Here is a 7341-nt window from a genome sequence, read left to right on the forward strand (position 1 = left end):
CTTCATTATTGTCATCCATTATCCAGTCTCTCTCCACCGATAGCTGAAACTGTTTATACTTCATTTTTACTTGTGGATTGAGGACGTTGTACACGCTAAATGAATTGAAAAGTCCACAGTTTATAAGGTACAGCACTACTTTTTTTGTTCATTTCATCGTTTTCCTTAGAATGGAACAACTCGAAAGGAATTGATCCACACGGTCAACGCCTTTCATATGGGCATTGTATTCCTTGATGTAGGTAGGTTTTACAATATTCTCTCCCGTTTTTCTATTTTTTTTTTCCTGTTGTCAAGATAGAAGTGTCATGGATCGTTGATATCATTCGGACAACCCGCTTGTCTTTCCATGCTAGGAGAAGAATATCGCCTTTTCTGGAAAATATTATGTCACCTTTCTTCATTCTTGATGTTTTCATTTTCAAATTTGGCGGTAAATCTCTACTCTCCCTAATAGTCCCACAGACTCTAGTTTTGTTCTGTAGTAGCAATTCAGCAGTAGATGTAGCATTGTAATAATTATCCTGATAAATAAGGTGCCATATGCCAAGATAGGGTCCAAGGACTGAAAGAACAGTTTCTTGCAATTTCCTTCCTTCAGCAGTGTATATCTCCATATTGCAGAATAGCCGGTGTCACTCTCGCACACCATCCGAACAAGTAAACTGTATTTTGTTATTTTCGCTGGGTTGTACGTGCGAAATTTTAAACGTCCTCTCCATGGAATCATTCCCGTGTCCAGAGACAACTGTTGCTTTGGTTTGTATATTGTTTGAAATTTATGCAGAAAATAATCCAGCACAGGTTGGATCTTGAAAGGTCTCCCCGATGCCCTGACCGGTTTGGCTCAGTGGATAGAGCATCGGCCTGCAGACTGAAGGGTCCCAGGTTCAATTCCGGTCAAGGGCATGTACCTTGGTTGCGGTGGGGAGTGTGCAAGAGGCAGCTGATCGATGTTTCTTACTCATCGATGTTTCTAACTCTCTATCCCTCTCCCTTCCTCTCTGTAAAAAAAATCAATAAAATATATTTTTAAAAAAAGAAAAGAAAAGAAAAGTCTCCCCGAGTGACTGTCCATTTTGGCGTTATCATTGAAATGCCAGAAGGTCCATATTTGCTCAAATCTATGGCGACTCATTGTCTGTGGAAATATTGGGGTACATACATATCAAAGGATCTGTTGGCCAATAGTCTTTCAAGCTATCATTTCTTGTTTGACCCATCAGAATAATTAGGCCAAGGAATTTCTTGATGTCCTTCTGTGTAACCGGAGACCACTTTAGTGCTCTAGATGGTGTTTTGCGTTTCATTGCGGTTTGATGGTGATAGTTGGACAGCTCTTTGCACAACATCTCAAACAATTCATCACCAAAAAAGAGATTGGTCACAGAGGGTATACAGAGTCACACTGAGACGGAAATGTAGACCCCAGCATGACCTTCAAACATTTGTAAGCCTGGTGGTGTGTCAATTTCAGACCAACAATTATCAGTAGCTTCCGTCAGTGTCGGAATCACTTGAAAGCACCGCTACCTTGTGCTTCCTTACAGGTCTAATAATTTCACTGTCAGTAGAATCAGTAAAATCGTCTCCGGAATCATCAAAACAGTCATCTGCATCTTCGATCTCACTAGGAATATCTGATAAATTATCGTTAAATACTTCCGGAAGTGTATCAGTTTCGTTGTTTTCCTTCCTTTTTCTGAGAGAGGGCATTTCTAAAAGCGAAAGGAACTTGAAGACGAGGACTATTCGAATGACCAAAATATAATGTAACTGCAATGCTTTATGGGTTCGTGCAATTATATAGTTTTTCGTAGATTGACCTGCACGGTTTCCACCAATGAGATCGCTTCATTTGATGTGGACTGTGCCGCGCCAGCACGGCCAAGGATGTCTCTGAGTGGGAGGGTGAAAGGATTAAGGAAAGACAGACAAGAGAATAATAGCTGGGTCTCGGTGGGACGCTGCTCCCTGATGAGGAGACAGCGCCAGCGCCCACAAGCCGTGTCTTTCTAGCAGATGCCACGAGGCAAAGTAGGGGCGTGATCATGTTGTTTACAGCATTCTCGTGAGTCTCAACCCTACTCAACGACATGCACCTAAACTCTATCACAAGGCACGTGGGGCCACATGTTCAGATCATAGGTTCAAGCTTACAACCACAGCCGTTGGCTATGAATGTGCTGGGAGGGCCCTGCCCTCCAGCTGGGACTTGCACGTGGCAGTGAGAGGACCCTGTCCTTTCATTAGTCCGAGGCTTGAACCTGGCCAAAACACTGTAGCCGCGCCCCACAGTGGACAAGACAGTGTTGACATCTAAGGTCCATAACAGATGGGGCGCGAAACACGAGAAAACTCGTGAGCGGTATGCAATGTGTTAAGATAGTCTGTTACCGCAATTGCCTGTCTGACTAAGGGCTAGATGTGTATCCAAAATTGAATAAAAGATTGGCAAGGCCTGGGCACAAGGAGAAGTCCTTCCCTTTGCGTTGGGCTTCCCGCCTGCCCCCAATATTTCCAAATTATTATTTCTTGTCTCGTCTCTGTCATTTGCGCGTGGCCCTTCTCCAGATCCTGAACCCTGAATCATGCAGGACGTGGGTCATCACACATTACGGTATTGTTAACTGTAGTCACCATACTGTACATTATATCCCAGGATTAATTTTCTTATAATTGGAAGTTTGTATCTTCTGATCAGCTTCACCCATTTTGCTCACCCCTCCCCTTCTCACCACACCCCAACCTCGCCTCTGGCAACCACCAGTTCTCTGCATCTATGAGCTTCAATTTTTAAAATTTGTTTTTTTATTTCTTATTGATTTTAGAGAGGGAGGAAGAAAGAGAAAGAGAGAGAGAGAGACATCGGTGTGAGAGAGATACATGGATCTTATTTGTTGCCTTCCTTACTGGCTCCAACCAGGGATTGGACCTATGTATGTGCCCTGAGTGGGAATTGAATCTGAGACCTTCCAGTGCATGGATGACACTCCAACAAACTGAGCCACACCGGCCAGGGCTTTTTATTCCCTAGATTCCAGATATCAGTGTGATTATACAGTAGTTGTCTTACTCTGTCTGACTTAAGAAACATTTTTTTAAAGAGAAAAATATATCACATGCAAGAACCTTTGAACTGATCTGCTTGTACCAGCCTCTACTTGAACCATACTTCCTCCTATTCATTTTTGGCATTTCTGTCAAAATCATCCTTATAAAACACAGATCTGATCTTCCTAATCCCCTGCTTAAACACTTTTGATGGAGTCCCATTACCAAAAGAATTAAGCCAAAGCTCCTTGGCACGGTATACATATAGCCTCTCAAAACTTAGCTCCGAACCTCCATCCCAACCCTGTGAGCATTCATTCTTCCTTCCCCTATAGTTCAGCACACCATACTACTTCCACTACTCTGTGCCTTTGCTCATCTAGTTCACTTTCCCTCAAATGCCATGTTTTTTCTATTTCTTGGTATTTATAGCCATCTTTCAATAAATAGCTCAGATATCAATTTTCTCTAAAATGACTTTCAGTCTCCCTTTCGCATAGAAAACTAATCTGTTTCCATCATACCCTATGCAGTACTCTGAAATATCTTTATGTAGCACTAATGAAACTGTATAATAATGATTTGTTAACATGCATGTCTCTTTCAAGCTAGAATGTCTCCCAAAAGTACAGGGCACTTACCATTGATGTTGGTACTATCCATGGTTTTATATGTTACACTGATGAAGCATTAAATATTGAATTACATAGTATAAAAGTTACTCCCCTTTTACATTAGGGAGAAAGTTTTAGTTTGGTCCTAGGATAGCTTTAGTTGCTTCCTGTTGTGTGATTGATTTCACTTTTTTAAATTGAATTCATTGGGATGACATTGGTTAAAAAAAATTATACTATACTGATTTCATGTATACAATTCTACCATACATCACCTGTATATTGCATTGTGTGTTTACCACCCCAGTAATTTCCCCTCTAAAAGAAAGAGCAGGTCTCAGGATTTGAAACTTTACAGATCAAAGTAATTGGCCAGAACTTATATGTTCTTTTTTCCACATGATATTTGGTTTTAAAAAGCTCTTTTAATGTAAAAGTGAGCTTATTTAAAATAATAAGCATATCATGGCAAAAATCTCATAGCATATATAAAAATGACTTACATATGGGAATATTGGGATAGGTCCTTCAGAATTAGGAGGCATCCATAGCTTTTTTTCATTCCCAGTTCCTAGTGCTACGTTTAACAATAGTACATCATCACTAAACTGTTGTCAAATTAAGTTAGGAAGAAACACCCACCTCCAAATTCTCAAGACCCAAAGTCATTTTTAATTTATTTCTTTTTTCTTCTTTTTTCCAATGTCATTTTTAGTGACAGGCCTTCTCTAAACTAACTTTAATGAAAAAGCTAAATAGTATCCATTATTACCATATAAATGAACTTTAACATTATTTGCTATAGCTACAGTGAAAGAAATGAAATTCATAAGAAGGTACCCCATAGATTCTCCAATGGGTTGTGTGGAATGATGTCTAATAAACCAAAGTGTAGGGGCAATAGAAGGATGCTTACAATACATTCTATACAACCACATCACCTGTCATCTTCAAGGTCATGTACCTTTAAAAAAAGAGTAGACCAGAGCAGCTCTTACTTGAGGAGAGCTAGCGCCATCTGTTGGAGAGTGAATTCATAGCATAAGATGATATTCACTATCAGGATATATAAAAATGACTTAAATATGGGGGAAAATCTATTAATCTCAAATTTTTACCTTCAAAATACTTTTCATCACACAAATTTCAAGACACTCATGCATACCCAAATACAATTGAATTTTTGATCAGTTCTAGTTCTCCACTATGACAGTAAAAAACAAAACTAGTTAATGAATTTAAAACATACTGGTCTTTCATGATTTGACACCTTAATTAGACTTGATAATTAGCCTACTTATATACATTTAAGAAATGGAAGAAAAGTTAGTTATGCTATGCAGCCACTTACACTATAGTATTGCTTTAGAATAACAAATATGTGTTGCTTGGTCTTATAAACCAGCCTCTAAACATTAATAAAAATATTTTTAAATACGTTAGTAATAACCCAGAAACAGTAATTTTCTATTTTCAAACTCTTTTCCCCAAAAATCTACTGATTAAATTGAGAGGGTTGTGTTTCTTTTGTCTGCCATTTGGAATAGAGGCTCCAGAGTGACAAAAAGAGTAGAAGATGCAGCCGGCTGAAAATGGAAAATGGAGAATGAGAGGGAAAGACCTAAGTGCTTAGATTCTAAATGACAAGTCTGGATGCTCAATGGTTAGAGAATCGGCTGTGAACTGAAGGGTCACGGGCTTGATTTTCCAAGCCGACCAATCAATGCACATCGATGTTTCTCTCTCTCTCCCCTCCCCCATCCTCTCCTTTTCACTCTCTCTAAAAATATCACTGGGAAAAAAATAAAAATATATCCTAGGGCCCTAACCGGTTTGGCTCAGTGGATAGAGCGTCAGCCTGGGGACTGAAGGGTCCCGGGTTCGATTCCGGTCAAGGGCATGTACCTTGGTTGCGGGCACATCCCCAGTGGGGGGTGTGCAGGAGGCACACTGCATCGATGTTTCTCTCTCATTGATGTTTCTAGCTCTCTATACCTCTCCCTTTCTCTCTGTAAAAAAATCAATAAAATATATTTAAAAAATATATATATATCCTAGGCTGAGAATTTAAAAATTCCCAACCATCCATATCATCTGTTCCTAACAGCCAATCATGACATCCTCATAGCTCTAGGACAGCCGTGGGCAAACTACGGCCCATTTTAAATGAATAAAACTAAAAAAAAAGCCGAAACCGGTTTGGCTTAGTGGATAGAGCGTCGGCTTGTGGACTGAAAGGTCCCAGGTTGGATTCCGGTCAAGGGCATGTACCTGGGTTGTGGGCACATCCCCAGTAGGAGATGTGCAGGAGGCAGCTGATCGATGTTTCTCTCTCATCCATGTTTCTAACTCTCTATCTCTCTCTCCCTTCTTCTCTGTAAAAAATCAATAAAATATATTAAAAAAAAAAAAAAAGACCGTACCCTTTTATGTAATGATGTTTACTTTGAATTTATATTAGTTCACACAAACACTCCATCCATGCTTTTGTTCCGGCCCTCCGGTCCAGTTTAAGAACCCATTGTGGCCCTCGAGTCAAAAAGTTTGCCCACCCCTGGTCTAGAACAACCAGCACCAGACGATCCTCCTTCTGACATGATATATGGTTAGAAGGTCAACAGCAGCTGTATGCTACCTCATTCACCTCATTTCACTAAGTAGGCATTTTATTGTCTTCATAAGAAGGGTGAGTACAGTACAGTAATGAGAGCAAATTCACAAAACTTTTATTACAGTCTATTTTATTATTAGCTACTAGTGGCCTGGTGCACGGATTCATGCACATTGAAAGGAAATTAATTGGAAGAAATATTTTAATATAGCTATTCGCCCTTTATAATAGAAGTGTCAGAGATGAAAGAAAATTAGTAAAGTGTATATGAAAATAATAGATTAATAAACAATAACAACATGACTGATAAATTGATTAAACTTATTCTAATATCTCCCTGTATATCACATTAACAGTAAAAACCCTTTCAGAGTGCTTGACTAATTTCCCTTGTGATGAAGTATTTACAACTTTAACATCACACATTCTTCAGACTTGAGAGAAAGCAACAAATAACTGACCATGTCCGAAAACAGGCTCAGGTAGGAATATTTTTACTCTGTCAAGAGTTGGTCCTTGTGATTTATTCATAGTCATCGCTAATGCTGGCATCACGGGAAACTGTCTTTGAATTAATTTAAATGGCAGGCCAGTGTCAGATGGGGACAGTTGTGCCAATAGTTGGTCTTCAGACATATTGTTGAAGATGCTGCTTTCTTTCAGCTTTAGAATGTCAACAAGAACGACCAAATTCACGATCAACAATGACAGATCGAAACATAGTGCAACTGGCACCAGTGAGAGCTTTATATGTATTGCCCGTCCGGGAGTCAACATTTATTTGTAAATTGCCAGTGCGCATCATACGTACCTGCCGGTCGGTTAGTCAAACGGTCACCTAGCCTTTTATATATATAGATTGTTGTACATCTCTTACTGTGCCCGCCTAACTTTTAAATTAAACTTTATCAAAGATATAAATATATAAGAAAAAACAGTACACATAGGGCTTGGTGCTATCCCAGGTTCCATGCATCCGCTGGGGTCTTGGAAATATCCTCCCCACATACGGGGGAACTCCTGGATGAAGATTCAAAACACACACACACACACACACACACA

The sequence above is a fragment of the Myotis myotis genome, unplaced genomic scaffold (genome assembly GCF_014108235.1).
Source record: "Myotis myotis isolate mMyoMyo1 unplaced genomic scaffold, mMyoMyo1.p scaffold_m19_p_7, whole genome shotgun sequence".
NCBI classification, from domain to species: domain Eukaryota; kingdom Metazoa; phylum Chordata; class Mammalia; order Chiroptera; family Vespertilionidae; genus Myotis; species Myotis myotis.